The sequence below is a fragment of the Bos taurus genome, chromosome 12 (genome assembly GCF_002263795.3).
Source record: "Bos taurus isolate L1 Dominette 01449 registration number 42190680 breed Hereford chromosome 12, ARS-UCD2.0, whole genome shotgun sequence".
Classification (NCBI taxonomy): Eukaryota; Metazoa; Chordata; class Mammalia; order Artiodactyla; family Bovidae; genus Bos; species Bos taurus.
Genome location: NC_037339.1, coordinates 35,435,661 through 35,452,627, shown reverse-complemented (window position 1 = coordinate 35,452,627; position 16,967 = coordinate 35,435,661).

The window sequence follows — 16,967 nt, the reverse complement described above, 5'->3', positions numbered from 1 at the left end:
GCTGTCCATAAACTGTGTGTCCGGGATATGGTTTTCAAGTCAGTTGTAATGTCTCCAAAGTTCTGTATAGTCCACCAAGAAAGAAAACCAACACTTGTTTTTCCTCTGCCCCTTTTCACCTGTAAACTGTACATCTCAAGCACGTCAAAGATGATGACTGGAGAAGAGCTGAGAAAGAGGGCATGCCCACACAGATGGCAAGAGGAGGACAGGGATGCGCATGAAAAATTTAATGAAGTGTTCCTTGGCCCCTAGATTTCAGCAGAAATTTCCAAGTCTGTGATATGTATTTGTGTGATCAAGGCACCCAGAAACCATAGATGTCTTCAACTGTGTATTAACAAAAAACTAAAGCATTATGTTACTACAAAAGCTTCAAAATAAAAAAAATGTCGGTTTCATTATGCTTTCCCATCCCCCAAGGGCAGGTCTGTTGTTTCTCTGTCTTCCGGCTATGTGACCTCGTGGCCTTGTCCCATGGAGGTTGGCGGGACGCGGGGTGGTCACTTGGCAGTGGAGTCACAGGTCCCTTCAGAAGCTTCCTTCCCTGACTGACTAGATTTTCCGAGTTTCCTTTGTCCTTCAGGGACTCAGAAAGATACACAGAGGGAGTCAGCATTCAGCGGCTTCCCCTGATATGACAGTGACTCTAAGCGGTCAAGACATGTTGGGAACCCGCTAGGGAGGGTGGGGACTGGGGGACAGGTGACCCTCGGTAATTCACCTTGAGCACAGTGGACTGATGGCTGGATAGGTCGGGACCTGCTTGACCGGTGGGGAGGTGACAGGTGGACTTGAGTGATTGCGCCTGGCTGACTACGCCTTCCTGGCCATCACCACGGTGACCTCCGCTGGTCGTGAGACCTTCCAGGGCGACCTTTGGGTGTCCCCCCTGCCACACCATGGGGCCGTCTTCAGAATTTGAGCCGATTACCTGGGTCTATGAGATCAAGTGCAGAGCAGCCGCTCATTTGGGGCTGGGCGTCAGGATGGGGGTGGTGGGGTGTAGAAGAGCCTGCCCAGGGGGAGGATGGGGCTGCTTCTGGGCTCCTTGGGGTAAGAGGTGACCCCGCAGGCCTGTCCTCAGGGAGACAACCATGGGTGGGGGCAGGCCTGCCGGTTCACCCCGGGCCTTCTGAACTAAAACACCAGGCTCAAGAGGCTTTTGTGCTGTGACTCTTTGAGGGTCTGTCTCCTGGGGTGCCTGAGATGTTTAGTGAGTCTTGGCTGGCAGGCCCGCTGGGTGGACTTGTGGAGGGGGGCACTTGCCTTCAGTAGAGGGGCTGGGCTGGGAACCCTGTCCAGAGCTAGAGGGGCAATTGAGCCAAGACAGCAGGAGACGGAGGGTGTGAGTGCTGAGCCGCGTGGGAAGGCCTGGAGGCTGCTGTGTATTTTCAATCATTGGGATGACGGTCGGGGTGACGGCCAGGCTCGCAGACACTTGGCGGCGCCGCTGGCTGATGGTGTCCATGGGGGCCGTTGGCTGCCCTGGGTGGCTTACACGCGGCCCCACGTGGACAAGCTGTGAGTCCATGGCTGGGGCCTGGGGTGGGTGAAGATGGGGGGCAGGGAGCTTGGCTGACTGGTGCTGCTGGCCACCCTGCTCAGGTCTCACTGTGACACAGCAGCACCCCACCTTCACCCAGCCCGCTGGGTCCGCTCTCCATGCACAAAAGGCCAGTGCGCTGACCCCAGGCTGCAGCAACGGGCAGGCAGTCTTATCACAGGGCCAGGCACGGGCACTGGTGGCGTGAAGCCATGTCCTCCTGGGACTGTGGGACTCCCCAACTTTCTGTTGGCTTGAAATAAAGCAACACACGTGCTCCTGTGTCGTCTGAGCTGTGGGCGCTCTCCTTTGTTACAGCAGGTCCAGTGTCGTAGCCTGGCATTCCCAGCTGTGGCCAAGACAGCCTTACAGAGCCACCGAATCCCACGTCTGTCCCTTGCTAGGGCATTCGGGCAATGAAACGTGGTCAGGCCTGTGTGTCTGGCTGACACTGTGTCAGGAGAGCTGGTTCATGACCACTCTGAGCCAAGGCACTTGAGAGCCAGGGAACCATACCTTCTTGCTAAAAAGAATAAAAATAAATAACTTTTTTAATATTTCTTTAAATACCTCAAATACTTTTGGATAAAGGATCTGATATGAACATATTTTAAAATACAGAGACTTTTACTGTTATCTGTCATATTTTTCAGTTAGGATATAAAACTAGAGTTTTGATAGGTTTTCTAGGTTTTCTGGTAGCTCTCCTAATAATATCTAATAACTATTTTTTGGTTGAGGAATAAAGATGCCAGTATGGTTAGTGTTGATTTTAAAATGTTAAATTTAAAATGGAATCAGATGGGAAAATGGAATAGAAGTTAGGGAAAGGGAAATTATAATACTAAATAATTAAAGACCAGACACAAATTGTAAGTATATTATTTAGGGTGCACATGTATTTTGTTATATATATGCTTTTCTATATTTTAGTTCAAATGATCTCACTGTGTATTGCAATCTTTTTGTAAGAAATATTTTGTTTCTCACTCAAACCTAGAATGTTGAGAAGCATAATAACTTATTTAGGCAGAAACATAGTGTTTACAGATTTCATTAAGTATCTTTTTTATGAAGTAAAAAGAGAAGTTTTGAGATAGCCCATGGGACATTTTTTACTAATCTAAGAAGTAAGTATGTTTTTCCCTAGTGCAAACATCAAAATCTTAATGGCTCCAGAGAAGCAGATACTGAAATTGTGAATTTTTTCAAAAAAGGTGACAGCAAGGATGAGTTTCATGGCATAATGAGTGAAAATGTGATCTGACAGTAGCCATATCTGACCGTTGATGCTCAGGTAGCCGCGCTCATCTAGAGTCAGGGCCGCCAGGACAGACAGACAGGAGGTGCTGCAGACACTTCTTTCATTCCCTGGATGGTCATGATGTCCCCTGGGGCGGGCTCTGAAGTTAACAATGCTCCGGGTCCCTGTTAACCGCTAAGTCCTTAAAGAGCTGCCTGCAGCTTCAGAAAGATATACCATGTTTGAAAGCATGGCTTTTTGAATTGCCAGAAAACAAGTATATACGACCGTGCAGTATGTGTGTGTGTGCGCGCGGTTGTGTATGTGCATGCACGAGTGTGTGTGTGCAAATGTGTGTGTGTATGACATTTACTTATTTGTGAATAAACATGTTTGTTTGAATTTGTTTGTGTAAAGTATCTTTTTTGTATATGGTAATATAACGTGACTAGAGGGTGTCGAATTCAGGAATAAAGGATTACTTATCCGTATATAACACAGAATATAAAGCAGTAAACTGGATAGTATAGATCTGAGGCATTCTTGGGGGAAAAAAAAGAAGGTACCCTTTGTTAAAATTTCACAGTGCTTCTTTCTTTGGGAGGCCTTATCAGAGTTCTAAATCCTTTTCCTAGCATGTGTGAGATTCTTCAAAAATACTTTCCTCAGAGATCAGAATTCTACATTTCAGAATGGGTTAAATACATTTTATAATTCGTCCTGCAGCTGTCGGAGCTATAACGGAGTAAAGTGAGAATTGCTTTTTAGGGCGTATTTCTCAACAGAGCAGTTTTGAAAATGAAACCGAATCTTCACGCTGCACTTGACATTGGAATTTGAAGTTATTTTTACAGGCTCCACTGCAGTCTCTATGTGAAACATTAAAAATGTATGAGAAAATAGTAAGTTAATAGTTAAAACAATTTTCTTCCAGCATCTCGTTCAGTAAATAAAAACCAGCAGTACAAATGATATCTTACTGTTTTTGTATTTATGCTTTAACCAAATAACACATTTTCTTGGGTAGAATGTTTTCCCCCTTTTAATTATAGCCAGATTCACAGCCTCTGCAGGTAGAGCTTTCCTTAACTTGAAAGAATGTTTGTTTTAAGTGGAGATATGTGACAAACCTTCAAGGAAAAACCACATTTTCTCTGAAATGCAGTGGGGTGTCTAAGTACAACTCCAAGTCCCCAAAACATTGAGGGATTGGAACATTTTCAGGTGTCCCTACTGGGGACAGATCTGCTTTCAATTTTACAAAGCAGTGACTGTATGAAATCACTGAAGCTGGACCCTCCTGGCCCCACCCCCCCAAAAAAGGCTTCCAATTCATGGTGAAGCCCAGGAAATAAGGACAGGCCACAGAGCTGGAACAACGGAACTGGGTTCAGCCTCGTGTTTGTCTTCGACTTGACAGGCCTTTGACCTTGGGCATCCCGGTGAAGCAGTGCACAGTGTTTTTGTCTCCTTCTCCATTCTCCTTCTGTGACTGCCCCGCCTCAATGAGTGCCTGTCCCTCTGATGGCCAGCTAATCCGAGGGAGGGATCTGCGAAGGGCTCCGTTCAGAGAGGGGGGTCTTGCTGACCCTAATCCCTACGACTCTGAGGAATCAGGCTCAAACTACAGCTTACGGATGAAGGATTTAGGTTTTTTTACAGTGGAGACTGTTAAATGTCAGCCCCATGGTAATTCCGGAAGTCTTATAAAATAACAATTACTTCTGTGTCTGAGACAGCTTTGCTCTTTACATTCATCTGGCTGTGAACAATCAGTTGAGATAACTCACTGCCTTCAGACCAGCCTTGATATTAACCTGGGAATTTTGGATGTTGTAGCTGTGAGTCCTGGGTGACCCTCTTGGGCTTAGACGTGTGTCTCCATTGTCAGGCACAAAAGATCATTTGGGGTCTGATCATTACTCTTGTGAAATTCTAAAGAGCCTGTGAGTCCCAGTTTTGGGAGCGACGTGTAGAAAGCCCTTGTTTTATATACTTACCTGAAAAGTGATAAAATAACTGAAATCTAACGAAATGAATGGCTGGCCCAAAGTTATAGCACAAGATAATGGCGGCGTCAAGAATAGAAAATTCAGGTTTTCTATTCAGTCCCAATGGAAAACTCTTTTCACAGCAATATACCACTCCTCAAATTTACACTGCAATCAATTAACTGATACGTGGAATCTAAAAATATGATACAAATAAATTTATTTACAAAACAGAAATAGACTCATAGTCATAGGAAACAAACTTTGGTTACCCAAGGGGGAAAGGTTGGGCAAGGGGATGGATAAATTAGGAGTTTGGGATTAGCAGATACACACTGCTGCTAAGTCACTTCAGTTGTGTCCGACTCTGTGCGACCCCACAGACAGCAGCCCACCAGGCTCTCCCGTCCCTGGGATTCTCCAGACAAGAACACTGGAGTGGGTTGCCATTTCCTTCTCCAATGCATGAAAGTGAAAAGTGAAAGTGAAAGAGCCTTCCAGGCTCCTCCGTCCATGGGATTTTCCAGGCAAGAGTACTGGAATAGGGTGCCATTGCTTTCTCCAGATGCCAACATTACTATATACAAAATAGATAAATAGCAAGGTCCTACTGTACAGCACAGGGAACCCTACTCAACATCTTGTAATAACCTATAATGGAAGAGAATGTAAAAAAAGGAAATATTTATTTACATGTATGTATAGCTGAATCACTCTTCTGTATACCTGAAACTAATACAACATTGTAAAGTAACTACATGTCAATAATAAAATAATGATTAATTAGTCAATTTATGAGCTTTTTACAAATAGATCCTCTGGAGGAGAGCATGGAAACCCACTCCAGTATTCTTGCCTGGAGAATCCCGTGGACAGAGGAGCCTGGCGGGCTGCAGTCCATGGGGTTTCAAAGAGTTGGACTGAGCACGCACACATGAATTCATCTGATTTTTAAAAAATGTATATTATTTCTTTCTGAATGATATATCTCCCACAGTCCTCTGGACGCCCCTCCTGGCCAGCTCCTTTTTCACTTTTTATAGAATGTCTAGAAAATCCCTCTGTAGGTAGTAGCTGTTAAGAAATGCCAACTCCCTGTCATCACAGGTCATTGCAAATACCAGATGGAAATTCCAGGAGGAACCGGATCATCCAGTCTCATGATAAAATTCCTTTCAGTAATGGATTATCCGAATGGCTGAATGGTGGGTTTCTCTATAACTTCATCAACTCCCCCAGACTTCCCCTTCACTGCTAGGGGATGTTCTGCAGGTTTCAGGGCTGGTGGACAACAGAGTGTGCACAGACGGATGGCTGTTCACTGTCTCCTGGTCAGGCCAGAGCTTGAGGGTGAGGAAGCGGGAGATGAAAGCCGTGAACAGGCCCAGTATTCCCTCAAAAATAGTCCAGAGCTGTGCTGTCCTGTACAGGAGGCATTGACCACTTGTGGCTGATTTTTTTTTTTTTAAGATTTTTTTTTTGGATGTGGGTCATTTTTAAAGTCTTTATTGAATTTTGTTACAATATTGCTTCTGTTTTATGTTTTGGTTTTTCGGCCCTGAGGTATGTGGGAATCTTAGCTCCCCAGCCAGAGATGGAACCCGTATTTCATACCCCCTGCATTGGAAGGCAAAGTCTTAACCATGGACCACCAGGGAAGTCCCCAGTTGTGGCTGTTTAATTAGCATTAAATGAAAAATGTAAATTCAATTCTGCAGTTACACTGAGCACATTTCAGGTTCACGTGGTTAGTGGATTCTGCCCAGTTAGGGGTGCAGATACAGGACATTTTCATCATCCCAGAAGGCTCTGTTGGACCCAAGGGGCAGAAAAGGAATGGAAGCTCAATTCATGTGGTGGCGGGGAGTTATTGAAGAAACATTCAACTAGACAGATTGCTGATGACAGCATTTCCGCTGAGAGCAGGGTAATGAAATGGGGCAGGTTTAATTTGGGGGGAAGGGAGAGGAGGGATAAAATTAGTTGCTCATATCATAATCAGTTATTTTGACTTTTAATTTTTTTATTTAAAATTTTTTATTGGAGTACCATTGATGTACAGTGTTAGTTTCTGCTGTACAACAAAGTGATTCAGTTACACATATACATGTATCCACTCTTTTTCAGAATCTTTTCCCGTATCTGTCATTACAGAGTATTGAATAGAGTTCCCTGAGTTAGAGAATAGGTCCTCAGTTATCTATTTTATGTGTAGTAGTGTATATATAGCGACTTTACTTTCACTTTTCACTTTCATGCATTGGAGAAGGAAATGGTAACCCACTCCAGTGTTATTGCCTGGAGAATCCCAGGGACGGGGGAGCCTGGTAGGCTGCAGTCTATGGGGTCGCACAGAGTCGGACACGACTGAAGTGACTTAGCAGTGTATATATGTCACTTAAATCTCCTGGCCTTACCCCCAGTAACCACAAGTTTATTTTCTACATCTGTAAATATACTTCAGTTTTGTAAATAAGTTCATTTCTAGCCTTTTTAAAAAAATACCATACATAAGTGGTATCGTATGGTATTTGTCTTTCTTGGTATGACTGACTTCACTCAGTACAAGAATGTATAGATCCATCAATTTTGACTTTTTGCATTTATTTCCCTGAGAAGGGAGTATGCACTACAGATCTGTCCCCCTAACCATCCACTTAGGAAGGTGTTTAATTTCCTTGATCGTATAGTGCTTTCTGCAGTGCTGTCATGTGTTACTTTATGCATATTTTATGTTATACAAACAGCTCTTGACTTGGTGGATCTCTAGTCTTAAGCCTGTGCTCTTGTGTAGCTCAGCTCAGCTTGTGAAAGCTTTTTATGCTGGCAGATCAGAGGCTCTGACTTTATGTCTTACGATGTCTTCTGGTAATTCTATTTCCGTTCGCTTCACTCATTCACTTGATGAGCGCTTATTAAATACCTACTAGGTGCCAGGCATTTGTTAATTCTTCTTCTTTTTTCTCTTCTTCCAAGACAGCTTCTTTTCTTCGGCTGGAGATTTTAAACATTGATAAAATGAAATTGCCCAGCTAGAACTTAGTATTACAGAGTATTTTCTAAGTAGAGCAAACCACATTCTTTAGCCATCTGGGTAAATGGGTTAACTTTGATCTCAGGAGGAGACAACTTTGACAGCCTTCTTCTTGGATCTGAGATTCCCTCCAACAGCTCGGTGTCCTCAGTGCCTATACTGGTTTCTTGGGGCTGCCATACAAAGTACCATGGACTGGGTGGCTTCGAACATCAAGAGCGTGTTCCTCACACTCTTGGGGGCCAGAGGTCTGAAGTCAGGTGTCGGCAGGGCCGTGCTCCCTCTAAAGCTTCAGGGAGGAGTCCTTCCTGCCTCTTCCCACCTGGGAATCCTGGGCTAAAAGCCGCATCCTCCAACCTCTGCCTCCATCATCATGAGTTGTCTGGCCTCTGTGCATCAGTGTGTCCATGTCCAAACCTCCTCTTTTCTCTTACAAAGGCAGCAGCCACTGGCTTCAGGTCCATTTCAGTCCACTGTAACCTCATCCTGTGACCTGGTCACACCTCAAGGACTATTTCCAAACACAGTCATGGTTGCCAGGACTGGAGCCTCTTGTTGGAGATCACAAAGGCTCTTCCGGTGGCTCAGTGGGTAAAGAACCCACCTGCAGTGCAGCAGACACAGGTAGACGTGGGTTCAATCCATCCCTGGGTCGGGAAGAGCCCCTGGAGGAGGAAATGGCAAACCACTCCAGTATTCTTGCCTGGGAAATCCCGTGGACAGAGGAGCCAGGTGGGCTACAGTCCAACGCAAAAGAGTTGGACACGACTGAGCGCACACAAGCAAAATTCACTCCACAACAACGTGCAGGTTGTTGATTTTAGCCCCAGTAAAAGCAGCAAGGAAGCAGGACTCTGGGGAGAGCTGAGGTTCGACCAGGGAAGAACTAACATTGCTCTGACCCTTGGTCCCTCCAGCTTCTCCAGAGAGCAGATGGGATGAGCTGCTAGGAAGATCAAAGCCAGCCGGGGACCAGAGGGCAGAGCGCTGAGCTCACTGGACACCAGCCGGGTTGTAAATCACTTCTGGTGCTTTCATTCTCTCCCACCACTCTTCCCCAGCCTGCCTCTCTCCTCCCCTCCTTCCTTTTCCTTTCAGTCTCTCTGTCATCCCTTTTCTTTGAGTCCAAAAGTAAAGAAGAAATATATTATGTGACTGAAGAACTTCTGAGGGACTCTTGCATATTCCCCATTAGGTTCTAAGTATTTACGAAATTTTTTCTTTTACAAGGGAAACATAAATGCAGCATTCTGGGAAAGCTAATAGGGAGGGTTTGTAAATTTTTTTTACATTTGTCATCAACCAAGTTTTGGTGGAACTGATTTTCTCCACCAGTTTTCTCCTTTCTCCTGTCTTATTAATTTCCACAGCACATGGTACCAATGTACAACATCTTGTTAATCAATATATAGACTTAAAAACATAAAAAGAAAAACAAGACATCTTTTCTTAACATTTCCTAAAAAGCTGATTCATCTTATAGATTAGTCTACTCTGAATTTGATGAGACTTTTGTCCATTCTTATCACAAATACTTAAAAAGCACCCACTATAAACAAGGAATTTTGCTAGAATTTGTGGTCGATGCAGGAATAAATAGGACACAGTCTCTGCTTTCAGGAAGTTTCCAGTTTGATGGGAGAAAGACTCAGCTATAAAATAAATAACTATGGTATAAAGCAAGATAGGACAAATCCTGCAATCCAGGTTCAGATGTTTGGAGAAGGAGGGTTGATAATAACCGGGGGGATCTTAGAAGAGGTCAGGGGTTTGGACCAGGAATTCATGAAGGAGGAGGTGTCAACCAGCATCAGTTCCTTGGAGGACGTGGCCCTCTGAACACGGGGGCAAAGGTACTGAATTGGACAGCGGGGTAGGTCCCAGGGAAGGTGGCATCCAAAGGGTTAGACGGACATGGCATGGAAATAGGGCTGGAAAAAGCCCGAATGATTCAGAAGAGAAGGGTTTTCTTTGAATTCCAGATGAAAGTGTTAGGACTTCATTGTATGTTGCATGGAGAGATAGCAAAGTGTCTCACTGGAGGACCAGAAGTTCAGCTGGGAAGCTGCTGAAGTGGCTCCGAGTCAGGTATGAAGGAGGAAATGACAGCCCACTGCAGTATTCTTGCCTGGAGAATTACACGGACAGAGGAGCCTGGGGGGCTACAGTCCATGGGGTCGCAGAGTCAGACATGACTGAGCAACTGAGCACAACATACAGGTATGAAGATCTGACCTAGGAAGGGGAGGAGGACGTGAGAACAGGGGAAGCAAAGACAAAGCAGACACAGACCCAGGAGAATGTGGCCGTTGATGAGGAGGAGGGAGTCCTGGCAGCACCATGGAGATATCTGATGCCCTGCAGGACCCTCGTGCAGAAATGGTGAGCTGGGCATGGAGAGTCCAAGTGGGCTTCTGGTATTCTTGAAACAGGGATGTAGGGAAGTCCAGGGGAAAAGAAAGATGCATGTTTGGAGTCATGAAGAGCAGTCAGAGCTCAAGGATGGAGGTTATCAACTAAAGAACGGATTTACAGACAAAGTGGATACCGAGCCTTTTACTGCAGGAATATTGTATTGTCATGCTTAGTGCCAACCTCTGCTGGATCATCAAAAAAGCAAGAGAGTTTCAGAAAAACATCTATTTCTACTTTATTGATTATGCCAAAGCCTTTGAGTGTGTGGATCACAATAAACTGTGGAAAATTCTGAAAGAGATGGGACTACCAGACCACCTGACCTGCCTCTTGAGAAACCTGTATGCAGGTCAGGAAGCAACAGTTAGAACTGGACATGGAACAACAGACTGGTTCCAAATTGGGAAAGGAGTACGTCAAGGCTGTATGTTGTCACCCAGCTTATTTAACTTCTATGCAGAGTACATCATGAGAAACACTGGGCTGGATGAAGCACAGGCTGGAATCAAGATTGCTGGGAGAAACATCAATAACCTCAGATATGCCGATGACACCACCTTTATAGAAGAAAGTGAAGAAGAACTAAAGAGCCTCTTGATGAAAGTGAAAGAGGAGAGTGAAAAAGCTGGCTTAAAGCTCAACATTCAGAACACTAAGATCATGGCATCTGGTCCCATCACTTCATGGCAAATAGATGGGGAAACAGTGGAAACAGTGAGAGACTTTATTTTGGGGGACTCCAAAACACTGCAGATGGTGATCGCAGGCATGAAATTAAAAGACGCTTACTCCTTGGAAGGAAAGTTATGACCAACCTAGATGGCATATTAAAAAGCAGAGACATTACTTTGTCAACAAAGGTCCGTCTAGTCAAGGCTATGGTTTTTCCAGTAGTCACGTATGGATGTGAGAGTTGGACTATAAAGAAAGCTGAGTGCCCAAGAATTGATGCTTTTGAGCTGTGGTGTTGGAGCAGACTCTTGAGAGTCCCTTGGACTGCAAGGACATCCAACCAGTCCATCCTAAAGGAGATCAGTCCTGGGTTTTCATTGGAAGGACTGATGCTGAAGCTGAAACTCCAACACTTTGGCCACCTGATGCGAAGATCTGACTCATTTGAAAAGACCCTGATGCTGGGAAAGATTGAGGGCAGGAGGAGAAGGGGACGACAGAGGATGAGATGGTTGGATGGCATCACCAATTCAATGGACATGAGTTTGGGTAGGCCCCAGGAGTTGGTGTTGGACAGGGAGGGCTGGCATGCTGCAGCTAATGGGGTCACAAAGAGTCAGACACGACTGAGCTGAACTGAACTGAGAGTCAGTTTATCCTGTCAAAGAATACCTAGAGCATTGCTATGCTAAGTCACTTCAGTCATGTCCGACTCTGTGTGACCCCATAGATGGCAGCCCACCCGTCCCTGGGATTCTCCAGGCAAGAACACTGGAGTGGGCTGCCATTTCCTTCTCCAATGCATGAAAGTGAAAAGTGAAAGTGAAATCGCTCAGTCGTGTCCGACTCTTAGTGACCCCATGGATTGCAGCCTAACAGGCACCTCCATCCATGGGATTTTCCAAGCAAGAGTACTGGAGTGGGGTGCCATTGCCTTCTCCGACCTAGAGCATTATTACTAAACACAACTGTGTCTAGGGAGGGAAACGTATAAAATAGAAAAACACTGATGTGGTAAGAGAAGATTTACTCACCAGGGCCTAGTTTGAAGAGTTATTTGTTGATTGATGGAAGCCTTGTTATTGATTTTATATTTTTGATTACATAATTGGTTATTGGGTTTATGTTTTATAGTGGACCCCTGAATGGTTTTAGAAATACATGTGTATAAAAGTATCATAACTTTAGGGTTTTGATGGGGTAGAGAACTGTGCAGGCAGCCCATGACCTGGAAATGGATTCTGCCGGCAATTCCTAAGTCCTTCTAACCAATGAGAACCAAAACATTTGGTTCTAAAAAAACCAAAAAATTTCTAGTTTTATGTAATTCAACCTTTGAGAGGCCTTAAATTTCCCACTCTGCAAGTGTTTGGGAAAGCAGGACTGGCCCTCTGCTGACTCTCTTTTTTAAAAATATATTATTCTTTAATTTTAATCTTAATTAATTTATTTTTAAAATTAATTAATTAATTTTAACTGGAAGCTTATTATTTTTGCTTTACAATGTTGTGTTGGTTTCTGTCACAAAACAATGTGAATCAACCACAATTATACCTGTATCCTCTCTCGCCCATCCCACTACCATACCCCTCTAGGTCATCACAGAGCGCTGAGCTGGGCTCCCCGTGTTACATACCAACTTCTCACCAGCTCTCTGTTTTACACGTGGCAGTGTGCATATGTCGATGCTACTTTCTCCCTTTGTCCCACTCTTTCCTTCCCCCGCTGCATCCACAAGTCCATTCTATATACTAACATCTCCATTCCTTCCCTGCAAATAGGTGGAGAAGGAATTTGAGTCAGTTCTAGTGAGGTAGATGAACCTACAGCCTGTTATACAGAAGGAAGTAAGTCAGAAAGAGAAAAACAAATATCGTGTATTAACGTGTACATGTGGGATCTAGAAAAATGGTGTTGACATTGTTTCTAAGGGGTTTTATTTGGGTGGGAAGTTGGCCTCATGCCAGTCACCCTTAGGCTGTCCGAGCTCTCGGTGCGCCCCGCAGGATCAGGAGTTTGAAGGTCTGGTTGGGTGCTGCACTGTTGGAGGCTGACCCCGGCCTCCACTCAGGGACATGTATGTTGAAAGGCTCACAGGAGACTGGAAATAACCTTAGTGCCATTCATCTTTCCTCAAAACTCTGATTGTCCAACCTTTTTTAAACATTTTCAGTTCCTGGATGTGGAGAATAAGGCTGGAAATATGCTTTAATGGATGTTTTGTTTCATTTGAATTTTGAAGGCAGCCAAAGAGATGCTTTATTTTTGAATTATATCTTTAGCATTTTATCCCAAGCCAACTCTTGGAGTTTTGATGGAAAAATTATCAAACTATATTTATGCTATAATATGTGAAGAGTTGGTAACAGTACAAAAGACCATACATGTCTGAATTGACTATAACACTGGCCATTTTGTCTATACACAAGTGATTCAGTTCATCACTTAACTTCTTTTTTCACTTGAATCATAATCTCCTTTCTATACTTGGAATATGTGCTTTGCTCACTATTATTACAAAATTAGTCCAATTGAATATAGTAAATCTCAAATTAAAAAAAGGTGAGTGTCAAATAAAAACAAAAATAAAATACAGCTATTTAGAATCTTCTCCCACTGCAGTAAGGTTTTTGTAATAGATTAAAGATAAGATTGTGGTCTGTCATTGGTAATTTTTTTTTAGCTTTTTATTTTGTACTGGACTATAGCCAATTAACAGTGTTGTGATAGTTTCATGTGCACAGTGAAGGGATTCAGCCGTGCAAATACATGTATCTATTTACCCCAAGGCTTCCCTGGTGGCTCAGATGGTAAAGAGTCCATCTCCAATGCAGGAGACCTGGGTTCAATCCCTGGGTTAGGAAGATCCCTTGGAGGAGGGCATGGCAACTCACCCCAATATTCTTGCCTGGAGAATCCCACGGACAGAGGAGTCTGGCAGGCTACAGTCCATGGGGTTGCGGGAGTCAGACATTATTTAGTGACTAAACTACCACTATTTTCCCCCAAACTACTCTCCCATCCAGGCTGCCATATAACACTGAACAGAGTTCCATGTGCTGTACAGTAGGTTGTTGTTGGTTATTAGTTTTAAATATAGCATAGTGTCACTTGGTAATCTTAAAGCCAAAATGAATCCAATGTCTGAGCTCATCAACAAGTGTTTTAATGTGTGTTTTTCAATAATTGGTGCCACCAGCACACAGTCATCTCATCCATATTCAACCCACTAGCAATACTTATATGTGGGAGGGAAGTATAAGATGTTCAAGACACCTGAGGACCAGGAATCAATTCTGATGAACTATGTGGGTAGGAGCAGCTCTTAAGCTGGAAGATGCTTTTGAAGCATGAACATATATACCACAACGTATGAGGTAGTCTGCTGCTGCTAAGTTGCTTTAGTTGTGTCTGACTCTGTGCAACCCCATAGATGGCAGCCTACCAGGTTCCTCAGTCTCTGGGATTCTCCAGGCAAGAACACTGGAGTGGGTTGCCATTTCCTTCTGGTCCATTCTAAACGATGGAGGACTGTATTTGCATATACCTCGGCAACACTGGCTGAGATAGAAGATATAGAGAGTTTGGGGAAGGGACAAAAGGAACTTTAGGAATAGAGCAATCATTGTAACCTTAAGTACCGGAGACTTAAAAAGGTGCTGTGTACTTTCTGCCCAGTCAGGCAGTTCAATCATTCAGTCGTGTCTGATTCTTTGCGACCCCATGGACCACAGCATGACAGGCTTCCCTGTCCATCACCAGCTCCCGGAGCTTACTCGAACTCAAGTCCATCGAGTCGGTGATGCCATCCAACCATCTCATCCTCTGTTGTCCCCTTCTCCTCGCACCTTCAATCTTGCCCAGCATCAGGGTCTTTTCCAATGAGTCAGTTCTTCCCATCAGGTGGCTAAAGTATTGGAGTTTCAGCATCAGTCCTTCCAGTGAATATTCAGGACTGATTTCCTTTAGTATTGACTGGTTTGATCTCCTTGCAGTCCAAGGGACACTCAAGAGTCTTCTCCAACATCACAGTTCAAAAGCAGCAATTCTTTGGTGCTCACCTTTCTTTATAGTCCAGCTCTCACATCCACACATGACCACTGGAAAAACCATAGCTTTGACTAGAGGGACCTTTGTTGGCAAAGTAATGTCTCTGTTTTTCAATATGCTGTCTAGGTAGGTCATAGCTTTTCTTCCAAGGAGCAAGCATCTTTTAATTTCATGGCTGCAGTCACCATCTGCAGTGATTTTGGAGACCAGGAAAATAAAGTCTCTCACTGTTTCCATTGTTTCTCCATCTATTTGCCATGAAGTGATGGGACCAGATGCCATGATCTTAGTTTTTTGAATGCTGAGTTTAAGCAAGCTTTTTCACTCTCCTCTTTCACTTTCATCAAGGGGCTCTTTAGTTCCTCTTCACTTTCTTCTATAAAGGTGGTGTCATCTGCATATATGAGATTATTGATATTTCTCCCAGCAATCTTGATTCCAGCTTGTACTTCATCCAGCCTGGCATTTCACATGATGTGCTCTGCATATGAGTTAAATAAGCAGGGTGACAATACATAGCCTTGACGTACTCCTTTCCCAATTCATAACCATTCCGTTGTTCCCTGTCTGGTTCTTACTGTTGCTTCTTGACCTGCATACAGATTTCTCAGGAGGCAGGTAAGGTGGTGTGGTATTCCCATCTCTTGAAGAATTTTCCACAGTTTGTTGTGATCCACACAGTCAAAGGCTTTGGTGTAGTCAATAAAGCAGAAGTAGAAGTAGATATTTTTCTGAAACTCTCTAGCTTTTTCTATGAATCAATGGATGTTGGCAGTTGATCCTTGGTTCCTCTGCCTTTTCTAAATCCAGCTTGAACATCTGGAAATTCTTGGTTCACATACTGTTGAAGCCTGGCTTGGAGAATTTGAGGATTACTTTGCTAGTGTGTGAGATGAATGCAATTGTGTGGTAATTTGAACATTCTTTGGGATTGGAATGAAAACTGACCTTTTCCAGTCCTGCCACAGCACTGCTGAGTTTTCCAAATTTGCTGGCATATTGAATGGAGCACTTTCACAGCATCATCTTTTAGGATTTGAAATAGCTCAGCTGGCATTCCATCACCTCCACTAGCTTTGTTCATAGTAATGCTTCCTAAGGCCCACTTGACTTCACACTCCAGGATTCTGGCTCTAGGTGAGTAATTATACCATCATGATTATCTGGGTCGTGAAGATCTTTTTTGTATAGTTCTGTGTATTCTTGCCACCTCTTCTTAATATCATCTGCCTGTTAGGTCCATACCGTTTCTGCCCATCTCTTCCTAAAAAGTATTCAACAGTGTGATGATCACATAGATGTCCAGGAAAATGTCCTGTGGGGAGAAAAAAACCCATGAAGATGAAAAATCAACCTTATTCACTATAAGATGTTTGCAGTCCCTTTATTGTTTTCCATTTGCTAAGCTAGACTCATGAAGCTTCATTTATTAAATGTTAGTTAAAAAGCACTGCAATGTGTGTTTGTCCCAGACTGGTGTCAACCACTGTCAAACAAAGGTGTCTCTCTAAATAAGCTAAGTTTAATTCTATATCCTTATGGCAGAAAGTGAAGAGGAACTAAAGAGCCTCTTGATGGAAGTGAAAGAGGAGAGTGAAAAAGTTGGCTTAAAACTCAACATTCAGAAAACTAAGATCATGGCATCCGGTCCCATCACTTCATGGCAAATAGATGGGGAAACAATGTAAACAGTGAGATTTATTTTCTTGGTCTCCAAAATCACTGTAGATGGTGACTGCAGCCATGAAATTAAAAGATGCTTGCTCCTTGGAAGAAAAGCTATGACCTACCTAGACAGCATATTGAAAAGCAGAGATTACTTTGCTAACAAAAGTCCATCTAGTCAAAGCTATGGTTTTTCCAGTAGTCATGTATGGATGTGAGAGTTGGACTATAAAGAAAGCTGAGCACCGAAGAATTGCTGCTTTTGAGCTGTGGTGCTGGAGAAGACTCTTGAGAGTCCCTTGGACTGCAAGGAGATCAAACCAGTCAATACTAAAGGAAATCAGTCCTGAA